The sequence below is a fragment of the Canis lupus genome, chromosome 4 (assembly GCF_003254725.2).
Source record: "Canis lupus dingo isolate Sandy chromosome 4, ASM325472v2, whole genome shotgun sequence".
Classification (NCBI taxonomy): Eukaryota; Metazoa; Chordata; class Mammalia; order Carnivora; family Canidae; genus Canis; species Canis lupus.
Window position 1 is genome coordinate 57,027,788 of NC_064246.1, and position 26,058 is coordinate 57,053,845.

Sequence of the window (26,058 nt, forward strand, 5' to 3'; positions counted from 1 at the left end):
CCTCTTTACCCCAGCATGCACACCAACTCATTAGATGTCTTGGCAAGCATAGCTCATCTGTAAGATTGATTGAAGAAAAGATTCCAGGGCAATGATTCTAACATAGGTAATACTGAGATTTTTGTTCTATTCACTGGTGGGACAGCTGATGCTGGGAGGGGGAAAGAAATGTGTCCACAGTACAGAGAGTAGTCAGTGGCCAGGCTGGGATACACAGGTATCTTATTTCTCAGTCCATTCTTAGCTCCTAACATTCTACCAGTAAGTCTTTCTTATAAATTAAATTTTATTTAAATTCAATTAATATATATTATTGGGTTCAGCGGTGGAGATCAGTGATTCATCAGTCTTATATAAAACCCAGTGCTCATTACATCATGTGCCCTCCTTAATTCCTATCAGCTAGTTACCCCATCCCCCCCGCCAACCCCTCAGTTGGTTTCCTATGATTAAGAATCTCTTGTGGTTTACCCCCCTCTCTGTTTTCATCTTGTTTTATTTTTTCCTCCCTTCCCTTACTACCTTCTGTTTTATTTCTTAAATTCCACATTTGAGTGAGATCATATGATAATTGTCTTTCTCTGGTTGGCCTATTTCACTCAGTATAATATCCTCTATTTCCATCCACATCATTGCAAATGGCAAGATTTCACTTTTGGATGGCTGAGTGATATTCCCTTGTATATAGAGATACCACATCATCTTTATCCATTCATCTGTCAATAGATATCTCAGCTCTTCCCATAGTTTGGCTATCATGAACATCGCTGCTATAAACATTGGGGTGCAGGAGCCCCTTCTCTGCCAGTAAGTTTTATCTCATTTGTCAAGTTCAGCTGGCCATTGAAGCAGCCTGGATTATTTTTGGAAAAGGTGTCTGAGGCCACATCAATTCTGAACAGAAAAAAGCATTAAAATTAATTTGTAATGTCTACATTGTATTTGAAGGATGAGTATGGTGGCATGCTAGCCTATGTGTTTACCATCATAATTCGCCTTATCCTCTTCTCCCTGCCTCATCGTGGTGGAGCAGCTCCTCTCCACAGGAGTAGTAGACTATGTTCCACCCATAGTGTCTTCATGTGAGGAGAGTCTTTCCTTTGCTTGCATTCTGATTCCTAATTACACACTAGATGAACAGGAAATGATTGATTAGAGTTAAACTTATTTTAGCTGAATTGATCAGATGGACTAATTGCTCAGTTTCCTAATAAATATCTGCCTTCTTCTAGTTTGTTTGCCTAAACTCTTAAAAGTGAATCAGTGTTTTAAAGATACATTCAGACAACTAGTGGTAATAACCCCTTATGTCATATACCACCTTAATTCATAAATCATTCCGTTATTTCGTTACTCTTATCCTTAAACAAACCATATAGGTCAACTAGCCAGTTAATATATATATATATATAGTGATGACTATATATATATAATATTATATATATAATATAGTCATAGTTTCATCTTCCAAATTCCAAATATATAATATAATAATTATATATATTATTATATATATAATATTTATATATATAAATATATATATATTTGCATGCTCTATATACTAACTATAAATATAAATATAAATATAAATATATTTGCATGCTCTATACTAACTCCCTCTATACTAACTCCTAAATTCAAACAGGCAAAATGAAAGAGAATCCTATTATATAAAATTGTGCTTCTTATTTTGCTGCTTACAGCTGGTTTAGACTGTTTTAACTGTAGGGCATTGATTGCAAGGTAATGCAAGGGGCACTGAACCATAGATATGAAAGCCCAGGTTTTGTGTCTAATTGTGTGACTTTTTCAAATATCCCCACCTCAGATACCTCTTCTTATAGACATATTTATCTTTGTGTATTTTTTGGGGGGCCTATGCTTGGAAAAAAATCTAAATACTGAACACCAGACCATATTCTGAATCACTTTTGCCCCTTGATGAAGAAATCTGAGTACAGAGATTAAAAATATTTTTGGTTTCATGGAATAGCACTCATCTTGTGGCTGTGGCAGCTCTACCACTGTGATGAGAAAGATTCTCAAGCTATCTTTGAACTTAGCAGAAGGAATGACAGTAATCCATAATGCAGTGTCTGATAATAACGTGAGCTGAGCTGTTTGTTTTAATGATTCTTTTGGATGAGATACCCCCTGCCCCCAGAAGTCTGTTTAATTCTTCCCAGAATGTGCTTCAGTTCTGTTCAGGTTGATCTGAATCATGGCCATTTAAAGTCTACAAGCTGAGAGCACTACCCTATATACCTTTACTCATGATGGGAATGATATCCCAGAAATTCTTCTCTCATTCACTAGTTCTTCACCCAATCAGACTCTAAGATCTATCCCCAGTGAATAATCTCACAGAAACCCCAATGGTGGTAAAACGTGTGTTTACATATGTTATACCTGACTGTCCATGCTGCTGCTTCTTTAGAACATGATACCCATGTTGTGGGGTTAGGGACTACTCTAATAAAACGGCTTTGTATTACCAATCAGGAGACCTCTTCCACTTCACTTCTCTGAGCCCTGGGGGAGACACCTACATTTCATAATGAAGATGGGCATAATTATCCTCATTTTACACAACAGAAGGTCAGAGTGATGACTAACATAGGGCTTCTCAACTTTGAGGGCAGCCCAAAGACCAAGCAGTCTTTCTACCACATTTACACTATAGTCATAGTTTCATCTTCCAAATTCTGGAGTCACTACTGTAGAAAGAAAGACATTTCAAAATCTTGGAAAGAAACAAGGGAAATGGTTTCTTTGGAAAATAGAAGCCTTCAGGAGCCACTCATCTGCAGTCTCTTCCTTTCCCCTTACTAACTCATCTGTCCACTGAGCCCCTGTACTCTTACATGATCTGACTTTAAGGACAAAGACAGATTATTCCCTTGGAAATACTCAGGTTCAGGAAAATGTGTGCCTTGTCAACCCTCTGCCCCCTCCACAACCTACTCAGATCTCCTAAGGCTCATATCCTTCTAGCAGATTTAAATTCACAGAGAAGAGAGAGCTCCTATTTCTGGCTATTTACCTTTCTCCATGTCACTGGAATCCTTAGTTCTCATCTATAGACTAGGAATTTGGTGTAGGGAATCAAATACAGGTTGTCATATCACCTCAATGTACATGAAGAAACTTGGTACCTGTAGATGGGAAAGATTTTCTCAGGGTCACATAAAACATGAATGACAGAGCTTGGACTAGAACCCAGGTTTCTGGATTAGTGTCCCTACAAAGAGAGTGTTCAATACTATTCATCAAACATTTTCAAATATTTGATGGGGGCCATTATTCTAGATATCAACTATTACATTAGAAGACATCCTAAAACTTAGTGGGATAAAAAAAATCATTTAATTATGCTTAATGACTTCACACATTAGGAATCAGAAAGGGTACTGACAGGAAGGACAGCTTTTCTCTACTGTATGATTTTATAATTTTCAGAATGTCACCTGGGATGTCTTGAATATCTGAAGTCTGGTTCGTCTGAGGCTGGAGAGTCTACTTGCAAAATAGAATCTTGTTTCATATATCTGGATCCTGGATTAGGGTAGCTAAAGAAGGGTATAAACTTAGACTTTTTACTAAAGAGCTTATATGTGACCCTTATAGCATGGCAACCTCAGAGAAATGGACTTCTTAGTAGCAGCTCAGCATTCCATGAGTGAGCATTTCCAGCAAACAAGGCAGAAGCTGCATGGTCTTTTATGTTATTCTCAAAAGTCACAAAGCATCACTTCCACTGAATCATATTTGCCAAAGCTTTCCCAAATTTAAGGTCAAGAAACAGATATCCCACCTCTCAATGGGAAGAGTATCCAAGAATTCACAGTAAGGTTTTAAACCTGCCATAGCCAGTTACCTCCTAAGTCAGTGTCTCAGGTGGATATAACCATAAGATTTCTCCCTCGGTGGAGTTGATCTTGTTGATAAAGAGACAGACCTAAATGAATACATACAAACAATAGAATATAATTACATTTTGACAGTAGCAATAAAGGAAATACATAGATGACCTGATCATTGTTTAATAGGACAAAGTAAAATGGTGAAATGAAACATGAAGTAAGCAATCGAGAAATACTTCTCCAGGGAGTTAATATTAAGCTGAAACTTGAAGGATGAGGACTCAGCCATGAAACACCAAGAGAAAGGCTTTCTAGATGGAAAGGAAAGTGCAAAAGCACTGGGGCAGAAATAAACTTAAGCAGACAGATTAAAAAGACACCAGTGTGGCTGAGGAAGAGTAAGTCTTAGAAAGAAAAAAAGGTTTAGTAGGTGAATGGCAGGTCATGTGGGATTCTGTGTGTCCTGATAAGATATAGAGCTTCTATCCCAAGCAGATGGAAAGTCATTAAAAGGTTTCAGACTTATTTCTGTGGCATAGATGAACACAACGGGAGTGAGATATTAGTGGTAGTGGGAGATCATTTGGATGGATATGGACATGTCCCAGACACAAAAATCAGTACACATATGCAAGGATGGAGTTCAAGGAAAGTAGATGGAATGCAGGATATCTTGGAGGCTAGTAGACATAAGTTTCTAATAGTTTTGAAGTGAGAAAAAATAAGAAGAAACCAAAGATAATTCCCAGATTTTTGGCTTAATTGAATTGGATCGATGTTGCTGCCATTCACAGAGACTGTTTCACCTCCCGTGGTGAAGGAAATCAATCACTTATGCCTCCCCAAACACTGAATCAGTGTCCATACTCTAGGATGAAAGAAACAAAATCTTTGACTCAAATCTACATAAACAATGTTATGTTTATTTTGTCTGTTACTCAAAGTTCAGAGGTAGGTTAGGCTTAGTAATACTACCACAGACCCAAGATTTTTCCTTGTCTCCACTCTGCCTTCTTTAATTCACTTCATTGTAATCCTGATTATTTTGTGGTGACAAAGAGTTAGATGCAGACACCCAAACAGAGAAAGAACCCCGTCAATAAAGCATTGACTGAGACCTTCCATTCATACCAAAGGAGTCATCTCTGACTCCTATCAATCATCCAGAAAAGACTCTGGGCTGCTTGCTTGGACCAATTAAATCTGTACTTGACTTAGGTGGTAAGGTCACCTTCCCTTGAATCGTATATAAAAAGCACAGCATCCTGAGCGTATGTAGAGCATATAAAAGAAAGATGGATGCTGGGTGCCTAATAAAAACCGCTAAAAGCTCTTACCGGGCCACATCTGGACCTAGAGGGAAAAAAGTCTTTGTCCAAAGGAATAATTCAGTCATAAAAAAAATGCAGATATTACGGTTGGCCAGACATGTTTTTTGTTAAGAGACATTTTACTGATAGATAATTTACAACCAACACCTCTCCTTCTTGGTGGCAGCCCACTTCTTTCTCTTCCCAAGAAGCCTGGTGCAGTGGAAAGCAATGTGTTGTCATAGAAAAGGCTTGCTCTTCCCAGAACATCTCCTCTCAAAGTGTCACAGTCCCAAGTAATGGAAGATAAATCTGGAGGGGTGCAAAGCACAATACTGGATTACTCAGTGCTCTGAAGAAGACATCACACTTTAAGGTGATATTTGGAAGTGAAAATCGTGCTTCAAGGAGAAAACTCTACCAATATAATAAGTTGCCATGAGCACTCACTTTGAATCCTGTCAGAATGTCCATTACTGTCTCTTCAATCCTCACTGGAGTCTGAATTAATATATTTTGTGGGTCAAGTTAGCAGGCGCTCTCAGGAGGAGGAACTCTTGTAGAAGGAGGCAGTCATCATGTTGTGCTTACCTTGTAAGTTTCTGCAACTCCCTGGTGTTTGTTGAAAAGTGAACTATGATACCATTTCTACTAGTACGTATGGGGAAATTGCCATTTAAAGGAATCTGATGAATAAAAAATATGTTATGGTTTATAATTGGCAGGGCTAGCATAAAAAGTCAAAACTCCTTGAGTAGGGGCACCTGGGTGACTCAGTCAGTTAAGCATCTGCTTTAGGCTCAGGTCATGACCCTAGGGTCCTGGGATCAGGCCCATGGGGCTCCCTGCTTAGTGTGGAGCCTGCTTCTCCCTCTTCTGCTGCTGCTCCCCCTGCTTATGCTCTCTTGTTCTCTCTGTCAAATAAATAAATGTAATATTTTTTAAAAAGTCAAAGCTTGAGTAATATTAGGGTAACTGTATAATTTACTGTCCAAATTGAGAAAAATTTGAGAGTATTGATAATTGCTTTGGGACAGCTGTTATAAGCCAGCACCTCTTAGGAAAATAAAAGCTCGGAGTTGCTGTAGGCTTTGTCAGAATAAAGCATGTGAGTGGAGATGTTTTATGCATGCAACAGGTAAGTGACTTTTTTTGACCTCTGAATCTTTAATTGGCCTCCTTCTCCTCAAAGGGTACTCTGTTTTGCTGCCTCAACGCCTCAGAGTTTTGGTGTCGTTGGTCTCAGACACCACCTTGCTGTCCACGATCTTGCGGGTGGTGGTCTTCTGGATGGTCAGCAAGGAGTTGCTGTTGTCCAGGGCATCAGTAAGACTGAAGTCCTCCCCATCTTCCAACCGGCAATGGTAGGGGGCAATCTCAGCCTCCAGCTTGACCTTGACATTCAGCAGGGCCTCATACTCCTGGGCCTGGCACTGCCCCTCTGCCTAGGTCTGGGACAGCTCTGACTCCAGGTGCAGCAGGACCCCGTTGAGCTGCACATCTGCATCACGTAGCGGTCTCGACTTCCCTCAGGCTGTTCTCCAAGCTGGCCTTCAGGTTTCTCGTTGAGTCCAGGTTGATCTCCAAGGACTGGGCAGTACGTCTCAGCTCCGTGAGGGTCATCTCATCTTCTCCTATCTCAGTGGTCTGCATGGTGACCACTGTGGTGTTCTCCTCCATCTGCTGGGACCAGTACTTGTCCAGTTCCTCTCAGTTCTTCTGAGCCAGCTCGTCATACTGGGCCCAGATATCTGCTCATCATACTGGCACGGATATCTGCCATGATCTTGCTGAGGTCCTGAGATTTGGGGGCATCCAACTCCACCGTCAACCCAGAGTTGGCGATTTGGTTTTGTAGACCCTTTACTTCCTCCTCGTGGTTCTTCTTCATGAAGAGCAGCTGCTCCTTGAGAGCCTCAATCTCTGTCTCCAGCTGCAGCCGAGTGACATTGGTGTCATCAATGACCTGGCGGAGCCCATGGATGTCATTATCCACAGACTTGCGCATGGCCAGCTCCATCTCATACTTGACTCAGAAGTCGTCAGCAGCAGGATGGGCATTATCAATCTGCAGAACGATGCGGGCATTGTCCACAGCACTTGCAAAGATCTGAGCCTTCAGGTCCTCGATGGTCTTGAAGTAATGCCCCCAGTCTCTGACCTGGGGTCCCTCCAGGTGTTCCTGGATTTTCATCTCCAGTCTCTGTTTATCAGCCTCCAGGCTCCTCACCCTCTCCAGGTAAGAGGCCAGGCAGTCATTCAGGTCTTGCATGGTCTCCTTCTTGCTCTGGATGCCCCCGATGCCCGCCAGACCCCCGGCCATTACCTCGGCCAGGTCCCCCAGCCCCCCAGCCGCCCGGGAAGCTGGTGGAGTGGGATACGGAGATCTGGGAGCCAGAGCCCCCCTGCGCCTGCATAGACGCTGGCCGCGCTGCTGCTGATCCGCCGGACCCGGTGGCTGGGCGACTGCACAGAGTCCAGGGACCAGTAGATGGAAGAGAAGGTGGAGTGGGTGGTGAAGCTCATGCTGCTCAGAGAGCAAGAGGATGACTCGGGAGGCCAGGACTCAGGCTTGGGCCAGGCCAGGTAAGTGATTTAAATGTAGTTAATATAACATATGAATATTTGCCAGTTATTGCTTGTTTATCTTACTTTTGTAGTTTTTTTCCTTTTGCTTTACTTTTTCTTTCTCTTTTTTTTCTGTTTTAACATTTCTATCATTTACTGTTTTTAAAGAAGTATTTTTACATCCACATAGTTTAAAAGATGAAACTTCCCATTTTGAATTATGGCCCCAATAAAATATTTTCCACCATGAATTTTAATCAATTATTGTTTTTAAAGTGTAAAAATATAGAAAAATATATAAAAATATATAAATGTATATATTAAATACATTCTATATAATATCAATCTCGTATTCCTCTGCATGTTATGTTCCATGGAGCCTAAAAATGTATATTATTCACCGATTGAAAAATAATGTTAAGGCACACAATGTATATTTTGATTTTGCTAATTTTCCTTCTCTGAAGCTACTTTGACAGCACCCTCTTCTGCTTTCCACTATGCCCTATCTCTGAGGTTATCCCTATTGGGGACTATGGTACTTCTTTCCTTGTAAAGCCTTTTTCTTATAATCAAGGAACTTTGGTCAAGCTCAGGAATCACGGCTTCAGTGTCAGACCTAAACTTGACCCCCATCTCTGATACTATAAACTAGAACCATGTCACTTCACCTGTCTGTACCTCAGTGTTTTAATCAGAGCCTCCACATCTACCCCTTTAATTTCCTACACCTCTAGAGCTGTAAGCAGTAAAATAAAATGAGCTTTATAAGGCCTTTGGCACTGTACTTGGAACATAGCAAGTGATCAGAAAATAGTAGTTAGAAGATAGGGATGTAGTAAAGAATTAAAGTGAGAGAGACTCAAGGACAAAGTAAAAATTTGAAGGAAAAACTTGGTGACACCTGGGATAGTCAACCAGGTCTTTTAGGCTTCTCAGAGCATAGCTATGCTCATTTCTTAAAGGAGATGATACATTTTTTAATAATACTCTTTCACTTAATTATGTAATTAAAACATCCTTGAGTATAAGACATCCTATGGATTTTAAGACAAACTTTCAAGAGAAAGTTATAGTACCATGCTAAATGTAAGTATCAGTTTTAAGACTAATTTCAGGAATAGTAAGAATTTATTAAAACTAATATGTTAGAATTGAGAAAAATAATTTATTGAGTAGAAGATTTGTGTAAAACCTTTATCTTCATCATATCCCAAGAGAAAATTTGAGATCCACTGTGATTCTGCTGGTGTGTCTAGGCATTCCTGTTCCTTTGACACACTTACCTAACAAGAAAAACTTGTCATATCTTTTTTTTAAGATTTTATTTCTTTATTCATGAAAGACACAGAAACAGAGAGGCAGAAACATAGGCAGAGAGAGAAGCAGGCTCCATGCAGGTAGATGGATGTAGGACTGGATCCCGGGACTCCAGGATCACACCCTGTGCCGAAGGCGGATGCTCAACTGCTGAGCCGCCCAGGCATCCCAACTTGTTATATATTTATTTGAAGTTGCATGTTGATAGAATTTGATACAAATTTATTATATGATGACTCTATGCCAAGGAATGTGCTGGAAACCCTATATTCATAATCTCATTTACTGAATGAGATTTCATTTAATGAATGAAATGAATGAATAAATTCATTTAATAAATTTATTTCAGGACCCCTGGGTGGCTCAGTGGTTTGGCATGTGCCTTTGGCCCAGGACATGATCTTGGAGTCTCGGGCTCCAGTCCCACATCGGGCGTCCTGCATGGAGCCTGCTTCTCCTTCTGCCTGTGTCTCTACCTCTCTCTCTCCCTCCCTCTCTCTCCCCCCCCCCACCGCCCTGTATCTCATGAGTAAATAAATAAAATATTTTTAAAAATTTGTCTCACCAATCATGTGATAAAGAATTACTAATATTGTCTTGTAGAAGAAGAAACAGAATTGGCCAATGTCCTCAGGCTAGCGGGTGGCAGAGGTCAGATTGGAACCGGAGTTTACCTGAGAAGCCTATACTCCTGTTTTGCTAAATCATCTCCTTGAATAGTTTGCCTTGCTTTAGAGTTAATCAAATTTCTCACCCCGTTTAGCACAGGTCCTGGAAAGAACCAGAAGAGTTCAGATAAATCAATCCACCTAATCTCAGGGCTCCCTACCCCAGTTACTTTACTAGTTGCCTCCAAAAGCTATAATTAACATCTACCCAGAGGACACGGAGAGTAACAATAGAGGTGATTACTGCACTCTTGGCTTGCTCTGTCAAGCAATTGCCCACATTTAAGCTTTTAGGAAGAGAGCCTCCCCGAAGAAAGGAGAGTTGGAGTGCCCTGATAAAGTGGGGTGTGGTCAGAGGGGGCTTGGTAGGAAGAAAGAGCTTTATTATAGTCCGCACTGCTCCTTTGAAGCTCTGACCTATGCTGATTTTTTTTTCTTCTACCTGGGCTTGTGAAGTTTGTGTTCATCAGACACAAAAGTATTATGATGTCTAGGTTTAGTTGAGAGTGATAGAAGAGGAATATGAGAATCTAGACATGGCATCCAAGGAGGAGTTTCAGTATATGGTGTTTGGTAAAAGTGGTTTTAGGGTTTCAAAAGTGACTAGAAAAGAAAGATAAGACAGGGCTGAACAAGTCTTAGATGAAAGGAGAAGTTGTGGAGTAATTGATTTGTGATGTCTGTTATGTGGGAGGGCAAGGTATCAAAAAGTGGGACTTGTATTACTTATTTACTAGACTGGACATTTAACAACTAATGTCATTTCCTTACCTAATTTTATATAGCATAGCATAACATAACCAAGACTGGTTTATTAAGACGAGGTCATGATTAGTAGATAAGGAAGAATGACTGAATTAAGGGTATAGTAGTTATCTAGAGAAATTAAGTGTATGCTTGAAAATTGAAAGAACTGTTGACACTGGAAAAGCCAATTTGCAGTCTGAATTTTTTAGGAGGAGCTAAACTTTTCCAAATTATCTGAGAGTGAAAAGGAAGGAAGGAACAGGCCATTTTATTTTCTTCCAGTTTTAGGCCCTAAGAAATACAAAAAATGTCTATGTTGCAATCCAGACTTCCCCAAAGTATTCAAGATACTCATCCAGCTTTGGGTACAGTGATGGCAATTTACTAAATGTTTTAATTAAATTAATAATTGATGGATATATTAAGTATGTTAATTGGATTCTGCTTGCCTGAAATCCTGGCTGTTAATCGGTTAGAAATCTGTAAAAGAGCAATTGAGGGGTTTAATCCTAGCAGAAAAAAAAAAAAAAAAAAAAAAAAAAGTGAATGTGAACAGCTGGGGAAAGTTTTAGAAATATATAATGTAGCACAAATCTCAACCTAAAAGGATTTCCTTGGGAGTTGATATACTAAAGACATTATATCCTAAAGACAAAGTGGATCTTTCATGGACACACTTACTAGTTTTCACCTCTGACTGCTTTCCCCTAAGAAATGTCAGGGTCTATTATGAGCTACAACATGACTTAGAGGAAATTTAGTTCCATTTTTAGTGACAGAAACTTGCAAACGAAACAGAAACAGATTCCTAACATATAGAATATAGAAAAGTAGGACTGCTTCGGTTAGCAGAGCGAATAGAGGACACACAGTTTTGCCAAATGGATACTGTCTCACCACATAGGGCCATTTTGCAGAATATATGAAACACTTGGTCTTATCCTACCCCTCACTGTGCAAAAGACAAATTGCTATCTAGATGGACTTAGTGACTTACTCAAGGTCACACATTTAGTGACTAAGTCAAAGCCTCTACCTGAGCATCTAGCTCTAAGGTAGAGCTCTTAATTATATGGTTGTATTATAGTATTCTTATTTTTAATTGAAGAATAATTGATATAAAATATTGTAGTAGTTTCAGGTGTGCAACACAGTGATTTGATATTTATATACATTAAGTAAGTTACCAGCTATCACTGTATGAAGTTATTACAGTATTATTGACTACATTCCCAATGCTGTATGTTACATCTCCATGACTTATTTATATTTGAAAGTTTGTACCTGTTAATCCTCTTCACCTATTTCTTCCATTTTTTACCCCCTTTCCTTCTGGCAACCATTTTCTCTGTATCTATGAGTCTGTTTCTGTTTCATTTTCTTTGTTTAATTGTTTTGGTTTTTAGATTCCACATGAATGAATATCATATGGTGTTTTTCTTTTTCTGACTTAACTCATTTAGCATAATATCCTCTACTTTCATGTATGTTGTTACAAATGGCAACGTTTCATTTGTTTTTATGGCTGAATAATACTTCATGTGTGTTTGTGTACATATATACCAATGACATCTTTTTCGATTGATGGACACTTATGTTGGTTCCATAGCTTGGCTATTGTAAATAATGCTGCCATGAACATAAGGATACATATATCTTTTTGAATTAGTGTTTTCAATTTCTTCAGATAACTACCGAGAAGTGGAATTTTTTTAATAGTATGGTAGTTCTATTTTTAATTTTTTGAGACATTTCCATACTATTTTCCATAGTAGTTGCGTTCCCACCAACAGTGCATGGAGGCACTTTTTTCTTCACATCTTTGTGGATGCTTACAATTTTTGTATTTTGGATAATAGCCATTCTAGCATATGTGAGATGACATCTCATTGTGGTTTTGATTTGCATTTACTTGAAGTTAGCGATGCTGAGCCATATTTACATGGTTGATAGGTTTTCATATAACTATTGGCCATGTGTATATCTTCCTTAGGAAAATGTCTATTTAGATTCTCCATTTATTTTTAAAATGGATTTTTTTTAAATATTGAGTTGTATGAGTTATCATATATTTTGGTTGTTAACCCCTTTCAGATACATAATTTGTAAATGTGTTCTCCCATTCATTAGATTTTTTGTTTTGTTTTGTTTTATTGATGGTTTTCTTTCATGTGCAAAAGATTTTTAATTTGATATAGTTCCACTGGTTTTTGTTTTGTTATAGTTACCTGAAAAGACAGATCCAGATAATATTTTGTTAAAACTGATGTCAAAGAGCTTAAGGACCATGTCATCTTCTAGGAGTTCTACAGTTTCAAGTCTTATATTTAGGTCCTTAATCCATTTTGAGTTAATATTTGTGTTTAGTGTAAGAAAGTAGTCTGGTTTCTTTCTTCTGCATGTAGCTGTCCAGTTTCCAAATACCATTTATTGAAGAGACTGTCTTTTCTCATTGGATGGTCTTCCTTTGGCATAGATTAATTGACTAGATAGGCATGAATTTACTTCTGAGTAGTCTGTTCTGTTCTATTGATTTATGTGTCTGTTTTTATGGCAGTGCCATACCTTTTTGGTTACTATAGCTCTGTAGTATTGTTTGAAATCTGGGAACATACCTCCAGCTTTGTTCTTTTTTCAGGATTGTTTTGGTTATTTGGGTTTCATGGTTCCATACGAATTTTATTTTATTTTTCTAGTTCTGTGAAAAAAATGCCATTGGTATTGGGTAGAGATTGCACTGAATCTGTGGATTTCCTTGGATTTTAAGGATATTTTAACAATATTAAATCTTCCATTCAATGGGCACAGTATAGCTTTCCATTTATTTGTGTCTTTAATCTCTTGCATCATTCTCTTATATTTTTTATAGTACAGGTCTTTCACTCCCTTGATTACATTTATTCCTAGGTATTTTGTTCTTTTTGATTCAATTATAAGCAGGATTGTTTGAATTTCTTTTTCTGATAGCTTGTTATTAGTGTATAGAATGCAGCAGATCTCTGTATATTGATTTTATTTTTTAAGATTATTTATTTATTCCTCAGAGACTCAGAGAGAGGGGCAGAGACATAGGGAGAGGGAGAAGCAGGCTCCCTGCAAGGAGCCTGATGAGGGACATGACCCCAGGACCCAGGATCAAGACCTGAGCCAAAGACAGACACTCAACCACTGAGCCATCCACGTGCTCCTCTGTATATTGATTTTAAATCCTCCAAGTTTACTGAAATCATTTACTCTAATAGTTTGTGTGTGTGTGTGTGTGTGTGTGTGTGTGTGAAGACTTTAGGGTTTCTGTATATAGTATCATGTCATCTGCATATAGTGACAGTTTTACTTCTTTTACAATTTGGATAATTTTGTTTTTCTTGCCTATCTGCTGTGGCAAGAACTACCAATACTATTTTGAATAAAAGTGGCATGCATGAGCTTTCAGATCTTGTTTTTGATCTTAGAAAAAAAAACCTTTAGCGTATTACCATTGAATATGGAGTATGATGATAGCTATGGGTTTATTATCCATATTTATTATTATGTTGAGGTGTATTTTATTATACCCACTTTGTTTTTATCATAAATGGCTCTTGGGTTTTGTAAAATGCTTTCTCTGCATCTATTGAGATGATTGTATGATTTTTATCTTTTACTTTATTAATGTGGTATATCACATTGATTGATTTGCAGATGTTTAACCATCCTTGTATTCCTGAAATAAATCCCACTTCCTCAGAGTGTATGTTCAGCTATTTCTCATGCTCTTGAAAGAGTGGTCTTATTTAGGAAACATCCTTGAAGCCCACAGGTATAATAATCCCCTAGACACCAAAGCCAGGTGCTCCAGTGGTGTCCCATGTATGAGCTGCATATGTTTTACTGTTATAGTAGGTCCACTACTGCTGTGGATGTCTTGATGGATGGGGTGGCTCCTGGCCCATCTAGTATTCTTAGACAATATATTGCCTTTATCTTTACTTAAATTACTGAGGTTTTTATTTTTCTGTCTCGATTTTGTTTCCATGACTTTATTTATTTTGGAATCTAATGTTCAGATTATTTAAGAGTCAAAAGCATTTGCATTTATATGTTTTAACACATTATTTGTATTGTTTATATATTAATTTGTTTCTCTAGATTATAAGGTCCTTGAGGGTAGAGCCTCAACATATCTCCTCAATGAGCATGTGTTTAACATAATTGAATATATAACAATAGCCTGGAATATAAATTTTAGAAACTCTTATAAAATGATCCCAATATTTCATGATATTTGAACACCAGAAGCACTTACTGACTGAAGCCCTAATTGGTTCATCTTATGTGATGAATCTCTTCTTCCCAGACAGCTTTTTTTTTTTTTAATTTTTATTTATTTATGATAGTCACAGAGAGAGAGAGAGGGAGAGAGAGAGAGGCAGAGACACAGGCAGAGGGAGGAGCAGGCTCCATGCACCGGGAGCCCGATGTGGGATTCAATCCCGGGTCTCCAGGATCGCGCCCTGGGCCAAAGGCAGGCGCTAAACTGCTGTGCCACCCAGGGATCCCAAGATAGCTTTTTATATGGAATTATTTTCTCTTTCAAATTTATTTTAGCAAATTTCTTTTTGTATTATCATATTGTGCTATCAAATGTATTCTATCACATTATTATCAGAGACATTAAAAATATTTGATGTTGGCACTGGCCAATCAAAATAGGTACTATCTATAAAAAAAATCACTATGGTTCTATGTGTGACATTTGGTCAAGTGTCCATGTGATGTACCCCAAAAGGGGAAAGGAATAGGCTCCCATGTACCAGCCTCCCCCTTGCTGAATGAGTAGTCTATCCTTCTCCAATCTGCTCTATTAGACATTAATGAAAATAAGTATCTTCCTGAAGGTTTTGTGGTTTCGAGTACACAAAACTTCACATTCCAAATACACATCACACTCTCATATATCCATTCAGCAAATGTTTATTAGAACAGAACATCTCTTCGTCCCAGCAACTCCCTTTCAGCTTCTGTATCTCTTAGTCTCTCTCTTTTCCTCTCATCCTTCCCCATGGGCACTCATCAATCTCATCCTTCTTCTGGATCCTCCTCCCAGGCTCTCTGTATCCTTGTCTCTCTATGCAGAGTATTTCAACTCTGCCACAGCCTAGTCATATCCATCATCAATACATGCTTCAATAGGTGGATGTTTGAGGAGAGAGGATTTGTGCTCACCAAAAAATGCCCCTCCACTTGTTAGGAGTTTGCCTCCTTAGACACTGGAAGAGGAAAAATAATTATTTTTGTCAGAAAGTAAAAATTTTTAAGAACTCTATTAACATTTATATACTGAAGTGTATATAAAATATGCTGATAATATGTATCAAATGAAAAATCATGGAAATAGGTTAATTTAGCCATATTCTTTTCCCATTCTCAAAAGTTATTCTGAAACATAACCAGTGTTTGATGCTAATATTTTGCTTAATGTAGGGCATTCACTTAACAATCAATTCATCAGTTTTTGATTACATGCTTTGTGTGTGTATGAGAAACTGGGGATATGACAAACAGTAAGATGAAGGACTCCTTGTTCAGTGGAGGAGATGAACAGTGGGATAGTGTGAGCAGAACGGTGAAAGAGGAGGGTACAGTGAGTGCTACAGGGCACTCAGACAAGGCAGGTGGGCTGGCGATAGCCCAGGGAAGGCTCTACAGAATTCAGAATACCTGCAATGACTTTGAAAGAATGGATAGGGATTACCCAAGAGAAGTAAGAGTAGCACATTCCAGGAGGTTTAAGTGATTGTGTACCAACAACAATGCAGCAGAGTCTCCACAGAGTAGGTGTGAGTAGGAGGACTGGAAGAAGAGAGGGTGCAGAGCTGAGCACCCTTTGTTTTTTTTTTTTTTTTTTTTTTTTAAATGGGTGTTATTTTTTTTTTAATTTATTTTTTATTGGTGTTCAATTTACTAACATACAGAATAACCCCCAGTGCCCGTCACCCATTCACTCCCACCCCCCGCCCTCCTCCCCTTCCACCACCCCTAGTTCGTTTCCCAGAGTTAGCAGTCTTTACGTTCTGTCTCCCTTTCTGATATTTCCCACACATTTCTTCCCCCTTCCCTTATATTCCCTTTCACTATTATTTATATTCCCCAAATGAATGAGAACATATAATGTTTGTCCTTCTCCGACTGGCTTACTTCACTCAGCATAATACCCTCCAGTTCCATCCACGTTGAAGCAAATGGTGGGTATTTGTCATTTCTAATAGCTGAGTAATATTCCATTGTATACATAAACCACATCTTCTTTATCCATTCATCTTTCGATGGACACCGAGGCTCCTTCCACAGTTTGGCTATCGTGGCCATTGCTGCTATAAACATCGGGGTGCAGGTGTCCCGGCGTTTCATTGCATCTGTATCTTTGGGGTAAATCCCCAACAGTGCAATTGCTGGGTCGTAGGGCAGGTATATTTTTAACTGATTGAGGAACCTCCACACAGTTTTCCAGAGTGGCTGCACCAGTTCACATTCCCACCAACAGTGTATGAGGGTTCCCTTTTCTCCACATCCTCTCCAACATTTGTTGTTTCCTGCCTTGTTAATTTTCCCCATTCTCACTGGTGTGAGGTGGTATCTCATTGTGGTTTTGATTTGTGTTTCCCTGATGGCAAGTGATGCAGAGCATTTTCTCATGTGCATGTTGGCCATGTCTATGTCTTCCTCTGTGAGATTTCTGTTCATGTCTTTTGCCCATTTCATGATTGGATTGTTTGTTTCTTTGGTGTTGAGTTTAAGAAGTTCTTTATAGATCTTGGAAACTAGCCCTTTATCTGATATGTCATTTGCAAATATCTTCTCCCATTCTGTAGGTTGTCTTTGAGTTTTGTTGACTGTATCCTTTGCTGTGCAAAAGCTTCTTATCTTGATGAAGTCCCAATAGTTCATTTTTGCTTTTGTTTCTTTTGCCTTCGTGGATGTATCTTGCAAGAAGTTACTATGGCCGAGTTTAAAAAGGGTGTTGCCTGTGTTCTTCTCTAGGATTTTGATGGAATCTTGTCTCACATTTAGATCTTTCATCCATTTTGAGTTTATCTTTGTGTATGGTGAAAGAGAGTGGTCTAGTTTCATTCTTCTGCATGTGGATGTCCAATTTTCCCAGCACCATTTATTGAAGAGACTGTCTTTCTTCCAGTGGATAGTCTTTCCTCCTTTATCGAATATTAGTTGACCATAAAGTTCAGGGTCCACTTCTGGATTCTCTATTCTGTTCCACTGATCTATGTGTCTGTTTTTGTGCCAGTACCACACTGTCTTGATGACCACAGCTTTGTAGTACAACCTGAAATCTGGCATTGTGATGCCCCCAGCTATGGTTTTCTTTTTTAAAATTCCCCTGGCTATTCGGGGTCTTTTCTGATTCCACACAAATCTTAAAATAATTTGTTCTAACTCTCTGAAGAAAGTCCATGGTATTTTGATAGGGATTGCATTAAACGTGTATATTGCCCTGGGTAACATTGACATTTTCACAATATTAATTCTGCCAATCCATGAGCATGGAATATTTTTCCATCTCTTTGTGTCTTCCTCAATTTCTTTCAGAAGTGTTCTATAGTTTTGAGGGTATAGATCCTTTACATCTTTGGTTAGGTTTATTCCTAGGTATCTTATGCTTTTGGGTGCAATTGTAAATGGGATTGACTCCTTCATTTCTCTTTCTTCAGTCTCATTGTTAGTGTATAGAAATGCCACTGACTTCTGGGCATTGATTTTGTATCCTGCCATGCTACCGAATTGCTGTATGAGTTCTAGCAACCCTTTGTTTTGTTTTGTTTGTCACTTTTATTTTGATAAAATTTCAAACTTAAAGAAAAGTTGTCGGAATATTATAGAATACTATTTCCATTTTGCCCATTGATCTCTCTGCCACTCCCTCTCGCCTCTCCTTTCCTCCACCTTCCCTTCACTTCTCCCTCCTTTTCCCTCCTTCTCCCTCTTTCTCCCTATCTCTGTAATTATGATTTTGGAAATGTTTGAAAATTTCAAAATGTTGCTGTCATGTTGCCTTTTTAACACCGCACACACTTAAGTGTGTATTTCCTAAGAACAAGAATATTCTCCTACATAGTACAATTATTGAAATCAGAAAATGTAGCCTTTATTTAATATTTTATCTTCAAATTTTGCCATTACTAATAACATTCTTTATAGGTTTTGGGCTCCCACCCTCTTTTCAATTTAATAACCAATCCAGGAACACCCACTACATCCAGTTGTCGGGTGTCTTTGGTCTCCCTCAATTTAGAACAGTTCTCAGCTTTTCTTGACATTTTTGGAGAGTACAAATTAATAGAATGTCTCTCACTTTGGATTTGTCTGGTGTTGTCTTATGATTAGATTCACATATTGCATTTTTTTTTTGGCAGGAATATCACATAAGTAATACTGTGTCCTTCTCAGAACATCACATCCAGAGGCACAACGTGTCATTTTATTGATGATCTTAACTGAGATCACTTGGTTAAGGTGCTGTCAGCCAGACCTGTCCATTGTAAAGTTACTATTTTTACTTGTAAAAATATAAAGCTAAATTTACAGTAAGTATTTTATTAGAAGATATTGTGAGACTACATCAATATCCAGTTTCCTTTTTTTAAATATCCAGTTTCCCTATAAAACTTTGACCCACTGATATTAGCATCATTTTGATTTTTTTGCCTGAATTAATTATAAGTGTGGTCATTGAAAATGCTGATCTTTTCTAATTCCATCTTCTAAATGTATTAATTGACATTCTCTTATAAAGAATGAATTTCCTTTTCCTCTATTGTTTATTATCATTATGTAATCATAGATATTTAATTTGGGTAATCTATTATCATCTATTACTGTCATTTATTTTGAGACTGCAATTAGCCAGTGAAAGTCCCTTCAAGTTGCCCCTGTGGCTTTTGGCATGCTTTCATCATTTCATTTCAGCACTTTCTTAATTTTTGTCCCTATATATTCTGGACTCATCTCATTTTTTCCCTGCCCCAACCATTGAATCAGTTGTTTCTGATTCCTTTAGCCAAGTCTGGGCTATGTGACACCTAGTAGTTTGTATGGCAACATAGCAGGCTTTCAGTGGACAAGTGAAATATATTTATGTTTGGGATAAGTGTACTTGCTTCAGAGTGAGAATGAATTGGAGGTAGTATAATTCCCCAGACTAAGGCCCAATAAATCAGAAGCTCTAAACTTTGCTGCATATTAAAATCACCTGGAGAGTTTTGACAACTCTTCAGCCCAACAGGCATCTTGGACTTATTAATCAGAATCTCTGAAAGTGGGTCAGCAGTATTAGTATCAAATGAATGAATGAATGAATGAATGAATCCAACTGTTCAGATATTTTCAGTATACATCCATAGTTAATAATTATTGGGTTAGAAGGCACTTGAAATATCTACAAATGAGATAAGGTAGGATCTTTAAAGCAGTAGGTGTAGCTTAATGCATATGACAGTAGCCTGGGTGTCATATCTTTGGGTTCAAGACTTATTTCTACTGCTTGATTGTTTCTGTGATCTCCTGGGTTTCAGGCTCATTCATAAAAGGAGATATTTTTATTTTTCTTGCATTTTTACACTGAATTATTAGAATGATCAGACACAGTAATAAATGAGGGAATGTTTCTTCATATGTGAATATTTTAATGTAAAGTGTAATTATTACAATTATTTCACTGATTACATAAATTAGAAGGGTAGACTACCTTTTTTAAATCTAAGAGTAAGGTGGAAGAAAATATTCTAGAAGTCACATTTCTTACAATCTCATGGAAGGAGATAAACATTAATTCAATGGATATAAATGCAAATATACATTGCAATACTTCTTGAAAGAAAAGAGGTAAATGGTGCTAAACGCAAATGTGGAAAAGAAAAATGCAATCAGGAATGACTAGGAATAGATTGTTTGAAAGAGAGGTACACATTAATCTAAGAGCTGAAAGAATATTAAAAATTAACAATATAAGTAAGTATGTGTGTCTATAAAGTAGAGATAACCATACATCATGGTTTGCTTGGGGAATTCATGGTTTATGCCATCTGATAAAGCATTTAGATTTTTATTTTTCCAACTTTAGTGAAGTATAATCAAAGTCCAATAAACATATTTAAAATATTTAATGATGAGTTTTGACAAATGCGTACATTTGTGAAATTGTCACCACAACCAAGATAATATATCTATCTCCCTAGGAGTTCCTTGGGCACTTTTGCAACTTCATTCTTCCTCACATACCACCCACTTTCATCCTGTCTCCAGGCAACCATTGATCTGCTTTCTGTCACTATAGCTTTGTTTGCATTTTTAGGAAATTTATATAAAAGAATCACAGAATGTACTCTTGTTCATGTTTAGGGAGGTCTGAATTCTTTCACTCAGCATAATTATTTGAAATTCAATGATGCTGCATGTATCATTTATCCTTTTTTCTTACCGAGTAGTATTCTATTATATACACTATAATGTATTTGTCCATTTTTTTAATCCATCGTTTATCCACAGATAAACATGTGAATTGTTTCTAGTGTTTGGCTATAACAAAAAAAAAAAAGTTATTATGAACATTTGCACAAGTCTTTGGGTAAATTGAATGTTTTCATTTCCCTTGGGTAAATATGTAGGAGTAGAATGATTGTGTTGTATGGTAGTATACCTTAGGAAAATGCTAAACCTTTTCAAAGTAGTTGTGCCATTTTACAATCTCACCTATGATTTTTAAGAGTTCCCTTTCTTCCTTATCTTTGCCAACAGTTGGTATGGTCAGTTTTTATTTTTTTTTATTTGTAGTCATTCTAGTGGCTATGTAGTATTTTCTTATTTCAAGTTGTATTTTCTTACTGATAAATTAAGGTAACCATTTTTCCATGTGCTTATTTGCCATCTTTCTATCTCTTTTTGGTGAAATATTTGCTTAAATATTTTATTTCTAAGTGAATATCTACACACACATACATATATCTACAAGAAACAAGTTTTTTGGCAGAGGTATCTTGCAAATATATTTCCCCTAGGCTGTGGATTGCCTTTTACTTTTATTAATAGTGTCTTTTGAAAAGCAAAAGTCTTAAATTTTGATCAAGTTTAATTTATTGATTTATTTTCTTTTTTAGTTTATGCTATTTATGTCTTATTTAAGAAAATCCTTTCCATACCCAAGGTTACAAAGATTTTATCCTTTTTGCTGTTGTTATTGTTCTGGAAGTTTTATAGTATTAGCTCTTACTCAAGCTGTGTGATAATTTCTTTTAAAGATTTTATTTATTTATTCATGAGAGACACCAAGAGAGAAAGAGGCAGAGACACAGGCAGAGGGAGAAGCAGGCTCCATGCAGGGAACCTGATGTGGGACTCCATCCTGGGTCCCCAGGATCAGGCCCTGGGCTGAAGGCAGCGCTAAACCACTGAGCCACTGGGGCTGCCCCTGTGTGATCAATTTTGAGTCATTTTTTGCATATAGTGTAACATATAGGATTGAGGTTTCTTTGTTTCTGTTTTGTTTTGGAAATAGCCATCCAGTTGTTACAATACAGTTTATTGAACATGTTACCCTTTCTCCTTTGAGTTGCCTAGGGACTTAGATTGAAAAGTCAATTAAGGGCAGCCCCTGTGGCTCAGTGGTTTAGTGCCCCTTCAGCACAGGGCGTGATCCTGGAGACTCTGGGTGGAGTCCCACCTGGGGCTCCCTGCATGGAGCCTGCTTTGCCCTCTGCCTGTGTCTCTGCCTCTCTCTCTCTCTCTCTGTGTCTCTCTCTCTCATGAATAAATAAAATCTTAAAAAAAATCAATTAAAAATATGTGTGTGGATCTATTTCTAGACTCAGTGATCAGTAGCTTTTTTATGAAGACTTTGCCCAAAAAATGATTCAGCACCTATAGCAGAAGAAGGTACATTTACAGAGCATTCTGTGAAACATGACTTTTCATTTATACAACTAGCTGTCAAACATGCACATGCATCAGAATATACTGGAGGGCTTGCTAAAACACAGATGGCTAAGGTGTAGCTCCAAAGTTGCTGCTTCTTTAGGTCTGGATTGGGGTCAAAGATTTGCGTTTTTAACAAAGTTCTAATAAAAAATCATCAATGTTTTTCTAAATTTAATTTTACTCATTCTCATTTCTGAGTTTTTCAGTGACTATATAGAAAATGAAACAATAACAATATATGGCCTCTATTAGCATAAAAAAGACTTTGCGAGCAGCTAATGATGCCTGTTTTATATCATTATCATCAAATGCTTCTAACATAAAACCAAATCATTTTGATCATGATTCAATTTGTTATCCAATTCATGGAGTCAAAATAAAACATTTCAGACTTCATCTGTCAGTGGTAAAATGTGACATTATTTTGATTATTAATGTAAATTCAATTTAAAAATCCATCATTTAAAATAATTTTTGTGGTGGTAATAAGAATGCATATTTTAGTGAGCCATAAAATTACATTCTTACTAAATTCTGTGTTCTTATTAAATTATACCATGGAGCTGAAATGTACTTGACATTATTTATGAGACTTCCTCATTTATAATTGCCTCCAAACAACATGCAGATTTTCACCAAAATAGACATAGCAGTTATCAAAATTTACAAGCATTTTTATGCATGCAGAGTAATTAAGTTACAACATTTGTTTGACAAAGGTGATGTTGAATATATATTTTTAAAAAGCTCAGTGAAGCAATATTCACTTTCTCTTTTTGCTTACCAAATTCATTTGGATATCAGAAATATTTGAGTTTTGGGGTCTCTGGGTGGCTCAGTTGGTTAAGCACTAAACCCTTGATTTCAGCTCAGGTCATGATCTGAGAGTTGTGGTATCTAGCCCTGTACTGGGATCTAGCCCTGTGGTGGGCTCCATGCTCAGCATGGAGTCTTGGGATTCTCTCTCCCTCCAAAAATTTTGGATTTCTTGTTAAAGTCAGCTTATCTATCTTACATTATTTTGATTTTTTTTGTTAATTAATCCTTCCAGTTTTTATTGTGTTTTCTTCAAATTCTATAGGAAATCCTCATTTAGATATTCAAATAGTGGAACACAAAACATATTAACTTTTTTTTTACAACCCTCTTAAAGTTTGATTTGTTTCTCTTCTGGACTTCTGAGTATTATATAAATTACATAAAATAAAATACTTTGGGGGAATGTTAGTAATTTTTTATAGGATTTTCCAATTCTGATGCTACTGCTAATTCTATACAGCTACTATATAACTCTGTTTTACACCAAGGAACTTTGTTTTCAAGACCTTTTTTGGAAATTATTTTAAATTGGTATATACATACATTAACATTCACTCGCTTTGGTGTACAGTTCTATTCACTTTGATAAGCTTCTACAACCATGAAACCATTGAGGCAATCAATCTATATAATGGTTGTACCAAAAATATTATGATATTTACAGTCTATCTGTGCCCCAGCCCCACCCCATATCTCTATATTTTTGCCTTTTCCAGAAGGGAATGGAAATTGAATTATGCATTAGTAACCTTATGAATTTGGAATCTTTCACTTAGGGTAATGTATTTGGTATTCATCTGTGTTACTATATACTCATAGTCATTCCTTTGTATTGCTAAGTAGTGTTCCATGATAGGGATGTACCATAGTGATTTTATTCATCAGCAATTTGGAGGATATTTGGATTGTATTCAGCTTTTGGCAATTATGAATAAAGTTGATATAAACATTCAGGTATAGGTTTTTGTGTGAATATAACTTTTTATTTCTCTTGGGTAAATATCTAGGAATTATTGGATCATTTAGTAAGTGTATGGTTATTTAACCATATAAGAACTGCCAAAGTCTTTTCTAAAATGGCTGTACCAACACATAAGTGCTTATAAAGTTCTTAGTGAATTTCAGTCATTTATTTTGTTGTTGTTTTTTAAATATTTTATTTAATTATTCATGACAGAGAGAGAGAGAGACAGAGAGAGAGGCAGAGACACAGGCAGAGGGAGGAGCAGGTTCCAAGCAAAGAGCTTGATGTGGGACTCAATCCCCAGTCTCCAGGATCATGCCCTGGGCAGAAGCAGATACTCAACCACTTAGCCACCCAGGTGAGCCAAATTTCAGTTATTAAAAAAAGCTGCACACTGAAAGATAGTGAAAACTATCTAACTATTTTAAATTGGTTATAGTTTTATTCTATACTGCATTGGAATGAAATTCAAATGATACATTATTTTCTTTATCAAGCTAAAATAACAAATTAATCATAGAAGTCATTTGAAAGAGTTTGCCCTATAAAAATATTTGGTGAATAAACTCTAAATTGAAGCTTAAAAATGGACAGAAATATTTGGATACAGATTATTTTTCATTTAACAGAATGGACAGCTGACAAGCATATGCCACATTTAGAAAGAGTTTTCATATTTTTTCAAAACAAAATAAGCTTTATAGAGTGAATTTGAAGTTTTCAAAAATTTCAAACTTATTAAACACAAAATGCTACTTTAAAGAAGCTTACAGGTAATTTTATTTAAAAAATAATAACAAAGCCATATTATTGGAAAAGAATATATTATTTAAAAAAACACCAATGACATATTTTTAAAGACAAAAATGGCCAAGTAATTGATTAAAATACCTGATTTAAACTTATACTGCTCATTATATTTTTAATGCCTAAATAATGTAAAGTTTTATTTTTTCTTTTGTTTAAGCATACTAAGGTATGCTGGTTTTATATTTTAAGAAAACCTTTTGCTTTTGAAAACAGTTTTGGAATAGGATACAAATAAAGTAAAATCAATTTAACAGTCAGTAATCATTTCAATATTGTATAAATTGCAATGTTTAGCATCACCTTTCCCTATCAAAATTGTTCTGGTTTGAATCATAATCTCTATAGTCATCCAACTTGAAAAGCAAGCAGGTTTGATTGAATGATCAGCTAACAGGCAGAAAGGAACCAAGGATATTTGTGAGATGGAAAGAGAGCTAGTAAGGATTTTGCTTGCTATAAAGTTTCAGATGAACTACATTATCTTGGCTGTCTTCTTCCTGAGAGATTGAAATATGCATTGCTTTATAGCTAGGGATGGTCTTTTTAGCAGGTGACAGTCTGCAAAGACCTGCCACTTACGTAAGATCCAGCCACACATTTAGAACAAATACACGTTGCCACTTAATAATTGAGTTAGTATTCCTCTGGATATGCTTCAGCTTTGAACTGGGTTTAAGTGGACCCTACTGTATTGTTCTCTCTCTTCTTACTCTGTTTCAGTTAATATGTTAATTCTGTCAGAACCCAAGTAGAACAAAAAGAAATAAAAATTCCTCCTCAAGGTGGCTCCTCTGAGGGAAGTTCATGAGCTTTAGTCTTGGTGATGTCTTCTTTAAAATCTGCTTCTTTGGAAGAGGAGAGTCTCCAGGTAGACTCCTCACTTGCCATGAGGACATTCCCAATGGAACCTAAATGATCAAACATGCAAGCCCTTTCTTTGTTTATATGGTTGATGTGTATGTATGTGTGTAATATATATATATATATATGTATATATGTGTGTGTGAATAGTAAGATAGTTTATT

General features: G+C 36.9%; 2 long non-coding RNA genes and 1 pseudogene across 3 annotated transcripts in view; all 3 read right to left on the reverse strand.

Moving 5' to 3' along the window:
- LOC112651624 (uncharacterized) overlaps positions 1–3,188 on the reverse strand; it is a 30,091-nt gene extending 26,903 nt beyond the window's left edge. The window contains exons 1-3 of the long non-coding RNA XR_004815180.2: positions 3,044–3,188; positions 984–1,129; positions 1–151 (exon numbers count right to left, since the gene is read on the reverse strand). This is a non-coding gene — a long non-coding RNA (uncharacterized LOC112651624). The remainder of the gene's footprint in view (positions 152–983; positions 1,130–3,043) is intronic.
- Positions 3,189–6,369: 3,181 nt separating this feature from the next.
- LOC112651808 (keratin, type I cytoskeletal 18-like) lies at positions 6,370–7,699 on the reverse strand (annotated as a pseudogene).
- A 7,714-nt stretch (positions 7,700–15,413) lies between these two features.
- Positions 15,414–26,058, reverse strand: part of LOC112651795 (uncharacterized) — a 30,677-nt gene continuing 20,032 nt past the window's right edge. For both annotated transcript variants that reach the window (XR_003131044.3, XR_003131045.3), the window contains one exon: positions 15,414–15,725. This is a non-coding gene — a long non-coding RNA (uncharacterized LOC112651795). The remainder of the gene's footprint in view (positions 15,726–26,058) is intronic.